The 12,994-nt window shown below is 41.8% G+C and overlaps 1 protein-coding gene across 1 annotated transcript in view; it reads right to left on the reverse strand.

Moving 5' to 3' along the window:
• The window catches only part of rab3b (RAB3B, member RAS oncogene family), a 148,838-nt gene that overhangs the window by 38,419 nt on the left and 97,425 nt on the right, over positions 1-12,994 (reverse strand). The window lies entirely within an intron of this gene.

Here is a 12,994-nt window from a genome sequence, read left to right on the forward strand (position 1 = left end):
ACTGCATTATGAGTTTTTTCAGTTGATTTGCAGTGACAAGTTGGCTATTGCATCTCAGTCACCATGCCAGAGAAATACAAAAGATTGAGACGTTACACAGGGGTCAGTGTTGGGACTGCAATTATCCATGCTATAATAATCTGGACAAAGGAACTGACGGCAATATTTGAAAGCAAGCAATGTTTAGTTACAGATATATCGAAGAAGATTTAGCCCATATGCAATGCTAGGATTAGCAAGTAAAGACTCAAATTTGTACTCTAAACTGATAAATTAATTTGAGTTAAATAAGGAAGAAAACGAAGCTGACAAAGATTATAGAGACTTGTGAAGGTAGCAGAAATACTGGAAACTTGATAAACAGGTTAACCAGGTAAATACAGTGCAAAAAAAAAATGTTTTTTTAATACAATGGGAAGCCAGCTTTAAGGAGTGTCAAATTGGAAGAAAATTGAAATGAATGCAAAACAGAGGAGTAAAGAGTAGGAAAGGGGAAGGTGTATGAAGGGGGGCATTGAATCTTGAGCTGGCTTGGCAGTCAATTTTTGAGCACTCCCTGAAGGCTCTTTTAAGTGCTGCAGAATAAGGCAGGGCAGAACATAGAGTTACATAAACAGGAACTTCCAGCAATGCAGAAAATCAAACTTGATTGCAAGAAAGGTTCAGTTTACTCAACTTTATTAGTGACAATCTCGAAAAAGATAGCAAAACAACAATGTATAAATCTCTATTGCACTGGAACATTTGCTTTCTATAACTGTTCCTTTCATACAAATGTATAGAAGCAGTGTAAGAATGTTATATAATTACAGTCACCCTTGTCAATAATATCTTTAGAATAAAATATCTATTATCTTCCCTTCAGCACAAGACCAATAATGCTAAAGCTTGATCTAGAAGTAATTGGTTGAAATTTGTTTGGTTTTTGGAGGCAAAATATCAATAGCACCTCATTAGGAAACTTCTCACTGAAAACATTTCTCCATTTGTTAATTCTTCATTTCTTTTCGAGAGAAAAACATTCAGGTGGGTGAGAAAACTCTAATTTTGACCAACTAGCACTTGATCATTAGTATTCGACATATGCGGAAATATTTTTCTTGATAGACCTTGTTAAGAGCTGAGCCAGATCACTTCTTTCACATGATCAAGTTTTTATTTCTTGATCTATAATTTTTAATGCATCTGTTTCCTGATGATAACACTTTTCCCAATAGACCTGTTATGTTGGGACTGACTGTCACTATGGAAACTGTCTGGAAGAAGTCACACTCTGCCTGCTCGGAAACACAGAAGATAACAGAATGCAGTCAGCTCTCAGTCATGTTTTGTGGATAAGCACAAGTTTGTGCCATTACTCACATCTTTCTTTTGGATAATGGGGCTTGATCAAATAAGGCAATAGAATGCATCACTCCTTTTACCATATAACAAAACAAACACTTAATTTAGAGTTTTCAGTTCTGACAAATGAGATGCACCTGAAAAGGTTACATATTCTGACTAACCCACTTGTTTACCTAGCATTTTCAACGTTTCTCACTTTTCATTTTTCTTTTCCTTTTTACTTTGCAGTCATTCTGCGACTTTTTGGAAGGTATTATCCACCTAGCCGCAGAGAATTAATCAATACTTATATACGAACCCTTCTACACATACACTAAACATTTATCATATCACCAAGGATGAGATTAGACTACTTCTGATCACCCACGTTGAAATAAGGTTTAGAAACTCAAACCAATAATATAAACACTCAAATCTTATGTACTATTAAACTATTATCGCCATTGACATTAAACATAAAGGTATGAAATAACTAAGAACCAATCTACTGATTTCACTTTTTCCATCATGTACATGTGCATTGTCTCCCTAGGTTAAAGATTTATTTTCAAATGAATGCATTGACCTCCATATTAGTACAGTGCACAAAGGAATTATATATGAACATTTCACCACATAATTGAAATATTAATGCATAAACATATGAAACAAGGTGGATTAAATAACCAGCATGAATTATGGAGAGATATAATAAATGGCTGCAATGGAGAGCTGATGCATATTCAGACAGGACTCAAAGGTTCACTGTACCAGGTATGTTCAATACATCAAGACAAACTGAAGAAAGTCTGCTGAGCCTCAAGGGTTATTTGCTGACAACACGGCTGATCACTCCACTGTGTAACACAGGTAGTGTGTGCAACAAACGTACAATGCAAGATATTCCATCATGTGAAATGAGATAGAAAAAAGTTATTCACATGCTGAAGCAACACTGCCATTGCTTGCATGCAGTACTTAGCAAAACAAAATGTGTGGTCATCTGCTACATGCTGCATAACATTGGCATCATGGGCCATACAACAAGCAGCCAAAGACCATAAGCCTGGAGAAGAAAGGAACGGTAGGAGGAAGATTCAATCTCGAAAGTTCCTTGCTGCTCAAGCTATGAGTGAATACCTCATTCAATAAACCCAGGAACTGTAATCCAATTCCCAAACACTCAACAAGCCTATATTTCTATGGCCATCATAATGTCTGTTTGCCCACAATACAAAAATAAAAGCCAACACAAATAAAAATTCCAAATGAAGTTTAGAAATAAAATCATGCCATATTGCATTAAGAAGTAAACTATCACCACTGTGCGCTTCTTTACGATCTGTCTTCGATTGCTCTACTGGAACTCTTAGATAGTGCTACTCTAGAAGCTGCAGAATGACGGAAGGAAGACTGCCGATGTTCTTCAGTGGGCAAATTGCAGATGTTTGGGGAGGACAACCCATGATGCAGTTCTGGCCCTAAAAGATTTGGACTTAATTGGCTGGCAACAATCTGGGCTTGCTGGCTATTAGGCAACAGTATGTTCAATGGCAGTGTGGCAGAAGTGAAAAAATGGATGCTGTCTTTCTGAGGCTTATGTTCCATAGGGCTACCACCATACCCCTGGTAGCATCGGAGTGGTTCTCTTAATAGGTTGAACAGGAGATTACCGGAATCCCATGAGACCTTGAAAGTCCTTATTCACAGCTGGAACTTGTGCAGCAGCAAGTGACTTCAAATTGAAAAGTTGGGGGTACAAGAGTTGGCTGGTCTTGTTACAGTGGTATAGGATTTTGGTTCGGCCATATTTGGACTACGGTGTACAGTTCTGGTCATCACATTACCAAAAGGATGTGGATACTTTGGACAGGGTGCAGAGAAGTTTCACCAGGATGTTGCTTGGTATGGAGGGTGCTAGCTGTGAAGAAAGGTTGAGTAGATTAGGATTATTTTATATTAGAAAGATGGAGGTTGACGGGAGACCTGATTGAGATCTACAAAATCATGAGGGGTATAGGCAGGGTGGAGAGCAAGAAGCTTTCTCCCCCTAGAGTGGGGGACTCAATTACTAGGGGTCACAATTTCAAGGTGAGAGGGAAGAAATTTAAGGGAGATATGCGTGTAAAGCTCTTTATGCAGAGGGTGATGGGTGCGTGGAACGCATTGCCAGCGGAGGTGATAGAGGCAGGTACGATTGTGTCATTTCAGATGTATCTAGAAAAATACATGAATGGGCAGGGAGCAGAGAGATACAGATCCTTGGAAAATAGGTGACAGGTTTTGATAGAAGATCTGGATCAGCACAGGCTTGGAGGGCTGAAGGGCCTATTCCCATGCTGTAATTTTCTTTGTTCTTTGTTCATTGCTTTTGAACATACCTAATACAGTGAACTTTTCAGTCCTGTTTTGCCAACTATCCAAATTAGCCCTCACCTAATCTATCAATGTCTCTTTGTAATTTTATGTTCCTGCTAACTGTAAACTGCTAACTACACCACCTAACCGCATCATCAGGAAACATGAATATGGTTATGGGAAATGATTGAGGTGCTAGCATAGATATTCGTCAGACGCCACAAGTCACTTCCTTCCAACTTGAGTACATACTCATTATCCAAACTCTATCTTCCACCAATACAAAAACAAAATACAGCAGCTGCTGGAAATCTGAAGTTAAAAATAGAAAATGTTGGAAATGCTCAGTGCATTTGGCAGCATTTATGAAGAGAAGAACAAAGTTAACATTTCAGGTCTATGACCTTACAACCAAACTCACAATGAAAGGTGCAGGCCAGAAACAATAATTTTGTTTCCCTGTATACAGATGCAACTAGATCTGTTGAACTTGGTGTATTTACCGCTGTCTACTATTGCCTACCCAGTCTCCTATCACTAGTTTGTCTTCAAATTTGTTTAATGTTACCTATAACAATAGGGATAGTTAACTCAGTAATCTTTTACCTCCTCCTATTCAATCAGTTTTTTTCACTGTCATTCATACTTTATAAAATTCACTTTCATTTTATACAGTGCCTTGAAAAATAAATCTAATGTATGAAGTAAGATATGATCAAAGATCCCAAAATGTGACAACACTGAAGGACAGAATGGATAATTGTCTCCATGTGTCAGTGCAGGCATATGGATCCAAATGAATTTTTCTTGAACAGCTCATACAGCAAATTGCCTAAGATTAGTTATAGAACTTTTTGTAGTTTTGGATACCCTCTAACAAAAGAAGAATAAAACTATACAGAATGAATCACATCAATTTGCCAGGATGAAGATGGATAGGGGTACCATCACTGTGGCTTGAGATACTGAACTGAATTTAGCAGAAACCAGTTAAGTGACAATTTTGTCATGTTTCACAGAAGGTTTCTGTCGGGGATGCCGAGTAAGATTGTTCATGCTGTTTTACAAAACCTGTCTCATTATCGTCAGATCATCTTTCTTGCCACAAATGGCAGTACTCACCTCTGCCAGGATCATCCAATATTCCTGGCACTGGCACCATATTTAAATATGGTCAAGCACAGAAGTCACCCTTCACCCAGCATTCAGTAGGAGGGCAACAAAAAACAATCAATCAATCACTTCTCAGAGCACATCGTTGGCACACTGACACTTCACTGCATACACAAGTGCACATTCATACTTTTGTTTTAGTTCACTTGTGGGATGTGGGCATTGCGAGCTGGACCAGCATATATTGCCCACCCCCAATTGCACTTGAGATGGTGTGCACATGGGATGTAGGCAGACCCACAATCCTATTAGAGGGGTAGTTTCAGGATTTTGACCCAGTGACGCTGAAGGAATGGTGATACATTTCCCAGTCAGAATGGTGAGCGGCCTGACGGGGGCCTTGCAGGTGTTGGCATTCCCATGTATTTGTCCTTCTAGATGGAAGTGGTTCTGGATTTGAAGGATGTTATCTAAGGCTTTTTGAAAATTTCTGAAATGCATCTGTAGATGGTACACGTTGCTGCTACTAAGCGTTGGTGGTGGAGGGAGTGGATCGAGTCATACAGTAATACAGTATTGAAACAAACCCTTTGGCCAAACCGGTCCATGCTGACCATGGTGCCCACTCAACAAGTTCCAATTGTCCGTATTTGGTCCATATCCCTCTAAACCTTTCCCATCCGTGTACCTATCCAAATGGTTTTTAAACGTTGCTATTGTACCTGCCTCAACCACTTTCTCCACATGCATGCACCACCCTCTGCACAAAGAAGTTGTGCCTTCAACCCTTCTTAAATCTATCCTCTCTCACCTTAAACCTACTCCCTCTTGTTTTCAATTCCCCATTCCTGGGAAAAACACTATAATGCATTCATCCTATCTATGCCCCTCATGATTTTATTCACCTCAATGAAGTCACCCCTCAATCTGTTTCATTCCAAGGAATAAAGTCCTATGCTGGCCAACCTCTCCCAATAACTTAGCTTGACTAGTCCTGGAATATTCCTGTAAATCTTTGCATACTTTCCAGTTTAATAATGTCTTTCCTATAAGTGATCAAAACTATACACAATACTTCAAGTGCAGCTTCACCAATGACTTATAGAACTGTAAGATAATGTCCCAACTCCTATATTCAATGCCTCAACCCATGAGGCCAGCATGCTAAATGCCTTCTTCACCATCCTGTCCACATGTGACGCCACTTTCAACGAACTATGTACTTGTATTCCTAGGTTGCTCTGTTCCACAACACTCCTCAGGACTTTATCATTTACCGTACAAGTCCTACCTTGGTTTGACTTCCCAAAATGCAACACCTCACAATTATCTGTATTGAATTGCATTTGCCAATCCTCAGCCCACTGCCGCATCTCATCAAGATGTTTCTATTATTTTTGATAACCTTCTTTGCTATCACCGATACCTAAATCATCCGCAAACTTACTAATCATGCCATGCACATTCACATCCAGATCATTTATGTAAATAACATATAATAAGGGTCCCAGCACTGACTTCTTGTAGCACACCTCTAGTCTCAGGCCTCAAGTCCAAGAAATAACCTTAAACCATCACCCTCCGCTTTCTACCATTGAGCCATTTTTAAATCCAATTAGTTAGCTCTCACTGGATCCCACACAACCTAACTTTTGTGACCATGCAGGACCTTGTCAAATGCTTTACCAAAGTCTATACAGACAACATCCATCGCCCTATCCTCTTCATTGCCTCTATGAAAAACTCCAAAAGATTAGTTAGACATGACTTCCCTTGCACAAATCACGTTGGCTAAGCCTAATCAGACCTTGGCTATCCAAATGTTGGTTGATCCGGTCCCTCAGCAAGCTCTCCAATAACTTGCTGATCACTGATGTCAGGCTCACTGGCCTGTAGTTCCCTGGCTTGTCTTTGCCACCTTTCTTAAATAATGGAACAACATTAGCCACCTTCCAGTCTTCTGGAACTTCTCCAGTGGCTAAAAATTAAGTAAAAATCTCTACAACGGCCTCTGCAATCCTTCCTGAGCCTCCCACAATGTCAGAGTATGGAATTGATCAGGCTCAGGGGGTTTATCCTCCTTAATGCGATCAAAGGCTGCAAACACCTCCTCTCTGGTAATATGTATATTGTCCACAACATCCCCACTTGTTTCCCTTATTTCATTAGCATCCATGATTCTCTCCTCAGGATTTACTAAAGAAAAATATTCATTAAAATCTTCCCCATCTCCTGTGGCTCCACACACAGACAGCTATGCTGATCTTTAAGGGGTCCTATTCTCTCCCTAGCCACTCTTTTATTCTTATTACAGCTATAGAACCTCTTGGGATTATCTTTAACCTTATCTGCCGGATCCATCTCCCACTCTCTTTTTGCTCTTCTGATTTCCCTCGTTCCCTCACAACGAGATCTAGGTGTTCTTGTACATCAGTCAATGAAAGCAAGCATGCAGGTACAGCAGGTAGTGAAGAAAGCTAATAGCATGCTAGCCTTCATCACAAGAGGAATTGAGTATAGAAGCAAAGAGGTCCTTCTGCAGCTGTACAGGGCCCTGGTGAGACCATACCTGGAGTATTGTGTGCAGTTTTGGTCTTCTAATTTGAGGAAGGACATTCTTGCTATTGAGGGAGTGCAGCGTAGGTTCACGAGGTCAATTCCTGGAATGGCGGGACTATCATATGTTGAAAGATTGGAGCGACAGGGCTTGTATACTCTTGAGTTTAGAAGGATGAGAGGGGATCTGATTGAGACGTATAAGATTATTAAGGGATTGGACACTGTGGAGGCAGGAAGCATGTTTCCGCTGATGGGTGAGTCCAGTAACAGAGGACACAGTTTAAAAATAAGGGGTAGGCCATTTAGAACAGAGTTGAGGAAAAACTTCTTCACCCAGGGAGTGGTGGATATATGGAATGCTCTGCCCCAGAAGGCAGTGGAGGCCAACTGTCTGGATGCTTTCAAGAAAGAGATAGACAGAGCTCTTAAAGATAGTGGAATCAAGGGTTATGGGGATAAGGCAGGAACAGGATACTGATTGTGGATGATCAGCCATGATCATCATGAATGGTGGTGCTGGCTCGAAGGGCCAAATGGCCTACTCCAGCACCTATTGTCTGTTGTCTATTGCACTTATATAGTCGTCTAGGGATTCACATGAGCCCAATAGCTTAAACCCAATGTATGCCTTTTTTTTCCTGACGACAGCCTCAATGTCCCTCATCAGCTAGGGATCCCTAAACCTGCAAGCTTTTCCTTTCACCCTAACAGGGACATGCTGTCCCTACACTCTTGATGTCACACTTTTAAAAGCCTCCTATTTGCCAGTCATTCCTTTCCTTTCAAACAGACTCATCCAATCGACTGCTGCTAGGTCCTGTCTAGTGGCCCCAAAATTGGTCTTTCCCCAGTTCAGCGCTTTAACCTGTGGATCTGTCCTAACAGAATTATGGTCACTGGACGCAAAGTGCTCTCTGACTTACATTTAAGTCACTTGCCCAACCTCGTGACCTAAGAAGATGTCCAGTATTACACCCTCCCGAGTAGGGCCTCCTGCATATTGATATAGGAAACTTACTTTGACACATTTGACAAATTCCACCCTGTCCGGGCCTTTTAAGCTCTTAGTAGCCCGTCAATACATGGGAAATTAAAATCTCCAACGGTTCTACTCTATTATTCCTTCAGGTATCTGCAATCTCGTAATGTTAAGGCCTCATTTGATGACTCAAAGAACAAAGAAAGTTACAGCGCAGGAACAGGCCCTTCGGCCCTCCAAGCCTGTGCTGATCCAGATCTTCTATCTAAACCTGTCGCCTATTTTCCAAGGATCTATATCCCTCTGCTCCCTGCCCATTCATGTATCTGTCTAGATACAACTTAAATGACACTATCGTACCTGCTTCTACCACCTCCACTGGCAACACGTTCCAGGCACCCACCATTCTCTGCACAAAGAACTTTCCACACATATCTCCCTTAAACAATTCCCCTCTCACCTTGAAATCGTGACCCCTAGTAATTGAGTCCCCCACTCTGGGGAAAAGCTTCTTGCTATCCACCCATTCTATACCTCTCATGATTTTGTAGACCTCAATCAGGTTCACCTCTCAACTTCTGTCTTTCTAATGTAAATAATCCTAATCTACTCAACCTCTCTTCATAGATAGCACCCTCCACACCAGGCAACATCCTGGTGAACCTCCCCTGCACCATCTCCAAAGCATCCACATCCTTTTGGTAATGCGGTGACCAGAACTGTATGCAGTATTCCAAATGTGGTCAAACTAGTGTCCTATACAACTGCAACATTACCTGCCAACCCTTGTACTCAGCACCCCATCTGATGAATGAAAGCATGCAGTATGCCTTATTCACCACCCTATCCACCTTCAGGGTACAATGGACCTGAACACCAAGATCTCTCTGTCAATCAATTTTTCCCTGTATTTTCCATTTACTATATAGTTCGCTCTTGATTTGGATCTTCCAAAATGCATCACCTCGCATTTGCCTGGGTTGAACTCCATCTGCCATTTCTCTGCACAACTCTCCAATCAATCCATATTCTACTGCATTCTCCGACCTTAGGAATATCATCTCTAAGCAATGTTATCTTCTCCCTTATCAAAAGGCTAACTTCCTCTCCTCGCTTACTTGTACTTGTGTCACGCCTGTAGCTTCTGTCTCCTAGAACATTGAGCTGCCAGTCCTGCCCTTCTCTCAGCCATGTTTCTGTTATGCCTGTAATATTCCGCTCCCCAGAGTCAATCTATGCTCTGAGCTCATCTGCCTTACCAGTCAGGTAAGTGTGTTGGAAAAAATGCACTTTAAACCAGAAGTCTTTCCCTCCCATTACTGTGCCCTTGGCTGTCCTCAGTAGTAAACTTGCTTTTGATGACTAATATATTTTCCCCTGACTTCTCATTGTTGCTCTCATTCACAGTTCGACACGCCTACAAAACTAGTTTAAACCATCTCAGATAACACTAACAAATCTCCCAACAAGGATATTACAGTTTTTAAAACCACACCTTGACAACAGGTTCTCTCTGACCTGCTGTACAGTTGAGATGACTGTGGCAATGTCTCCCAGAATCCCACTGCCATGACTCCCAGTCATCCTCTGATTTACTGTTGTGAATTTGGATGTTTTTGAATTTGGAATCCATCAAGCAAGCTGCTTTGTTCTGATAGTGTTAAGCTTCTTGAGTATTGTTGGAGCTGCGCTCATTCAGACAAGTGGGAAGTATCCCATCATGCTCATGACTTGTACCTTGTAGATAGTATATGGGATTTAGGGAGTCAGGAGGTGAGTTAGTCACTGCAGTATTCCTAGCATCTGACATGCTCTTGTCGCCACTGTATTTATGTGGCAAATCCTATTGAGATACTGGTCAATGGTAACCCCCAGGATGTTAATTACTTCACTTGTGACTTTGAAACCTGAAAATCAGGTTACCCATTAGCTTGCTCCTCTATTATTTTCTAAAACCTCAAATTTCAAAAGTAATTCTGAACAATTAAAATGTTTTACCCTCGCAATTACCTACCGACTCTCGTTTTCACTTTTAACATTGTAAATTGCACAAAAGAGAGACTTGGCAATGTCGCACTATTTTAACTCCACACCTGGATATGCATTTATTGCTAGCTAAGAACAAAGCTGCACAGTTTAACTTTCCTGAAGTCATCCCATCTTAGATTCCTGTCTAATTGAGTGCTACTCTTTTCCCAATGCCCAGTGTAGCCCAACAACCGATCATTGTTCAATGTGGGACCATCACATACAGCAAAGTCTTTAAGCGATTTAAAACATTTACTTTTATTCAGTAACAGCCAAAGTGAACAATGAGCAAACAAGCAAAAGCTTTATTTGCCTCTGGGAACAAAGAGGCACTATTTCCCTTTTGACCATCGTCTTTCTCCTCAGAAGGCTGCTGTTGCGTGCCCAGCCCTTCAAAGTGCATCACTTCCTCTCCTTGCCTGCTCCAGTTCTGCACAGCACAGCGTGCTAGGATGATGCAGCACAGTCTGACTGGAGTGCCTGCAAGGCTTCCCAAACCAATCCAAGCATAGGAACCTCTTCTTCAGTCTACTGCCATGGTGGTCTGCTATCTACCTCTGCCTCAGTCAGAAGATTGCACAATGGAGGCATCAGTCATGGCCCCAGAGGGTAGCCTTCATATCTCAGTAATCATCCTCGTAACATATCTGACTCTTCACAGTATAGCCTACACTTCCATACAATGGGACGTTGAGGACTCTGACAAGGAGGTCCATGAAGTGCCTTGAGATGGATTTATGACAAAGGGAGCTTTCTGCAATTAGGCAGCACAAGCTGTGTCACACAGGTACAATGGGAGATTCTACACGCTGTATGATCACAAATACTTTCCCCCTCATCCCACACATTACCCAAGAAAGGCAATATTGCAACATAAGAGCATGTTGGAAAATACAATTTAAGATGAGAAGAAATAAGGTCAGTGTTCTTGCTGCAGCCTTTGAGACCTTGGATTATCTTTTTCAATTGTGTGACCCGGAAATGCTAATTTTAAGCTTGTCTCTGATTACTTCTGCTTCACAGAGAAGACTATCTTCAAGGTGCAATAAGACACTGATATCGTCAAGATTGGTTTTGATCAGAATTTGTACTCTAAGAGAACAACATCATGTCTATTTCACATGTAGGGTGCTGTGATGACAGATGACTTCAAACTGTATTGTGAAAGTGCCAGATTAATGCAGCTGCCTTTTGGGGCCTCGTGTTATTCCTAAATTGAGCCCTGGTGCTCAGATATATAAAAACACATACTCCGCCTCATTTTCCACTTCCAATGCACTTTTACAAGTCACATAAGTATCGATGGCAATGTAAATCGTACTTGGCACAAGGTTCATCCTGATAATCAAGGCTCCCCAACCCCCCACAAGAACCTCCATGTTCTTTTGTTACTGGCGCCCCCTGTTAAGTCCATCAGGACTGAGTTTCCAAATGTTCCCAAACATGGCTCTGAATTATGACTTCATCTCTCAGCATTACCCCATAAGTCCTTTCCTTACAGCTTCTTTCTGCCAACAGTCACATGCACTGTACCCCCATTGAGGCCTCAGGTGTTGTGACGGTTGATAATTCCCCTTCCTGCAGTAACCCATGCTCTCCAATGCACTAGTATCTCTCCAATATTTACATTGAGATTTCCTCTTCACAATTATTGTCTACATCCCAGCACACAGACTCCATTCCAAAGAACTTTGGGTGGCACAGTGGTTAGCACTGCAGCTTCACAGCGCCAGGGACCCAGGTTCAATTCTCGCCTCGGGCGACTGTCTGTGTGGAGTTTGCACATTCTCCCCGTGTCTGTGCGGGTTTCTTCTGGGTGCTCCGGTTTCCTCCCACAGTCCAAAGATGGGCAGGCTAGTTGGATCGGCCATGCTAAATTGCCCATAGTGTTCAGGGGTATGTGGGTTATAGAGGGATGGGTCTGGGTGGGATGCTTCAAGGGGCAGTGTGGACTTGTTGGGCCGAAGGGCCTGTTTCCACACTGTAGGGAATCTAATCTAGTCTAAAAAAAAACTGAGCCCAGCATCCATTCAGTTGATAAACCCTCTTGATCTTTAGTGGACAAATCCCTCAGACTGACCATGACACATCCCCTTGCCTAGTTGGACGGACGACCCCATGGTGCACTGCAGAAATTCAGCAAAACACCTTAACCATCATCTTCCAAATCCACAACTACCTCCATCTGGAAGGTCAAGGGCAACAAATACACGGGAATACCATCACTTACACATTCCTTTCCAAGCCACTGACCATCGTGGATAACCTGAAACTATATCACCATTCCTTCAGTGATGCTGGGTAAAAATCCTGGAACCCCCTCCCTAATGGCGTTGTGGGTGTAACCACAGCACATGAACTGCAACAGTTCAAGAAGGCAACTCACCACCATCTTCTCAAGAGCAATTAGGGATGAGCAATAAATGCTTGCTCAGTCAGCAACATCCACAACCCATGGGAACAAATAATACCTAATGTGAACAGTCCCCTCACTGTTCTGTGCATTTATTAAAATTAGTGACTTATCCAAGTCCAGGTTTCGGCTAGCACCAGTTTTATTATACCTGCAGATATCAAGTTTTCTTTTGGTTGCCACATGTTCCATTTCCCTTAGATGCTGGGACATGGGCA

Source organism: Stegostoma tigrinum, chromosome 8 (genome assembly GCF_030684315.1).
Source record: "Stegostoma tigrinum isolate sSteTig4 chromosome 8, sSteTig4.hap1, whole genome shotgun sequence".
Classification (NCBI taxonomy): Eukaryota; Metazoa; Chordata; class Chondrichthyes; order Orectolobiformes; family Stegostomatidae; genus Stegostoma; species Stegostoma tigrinum.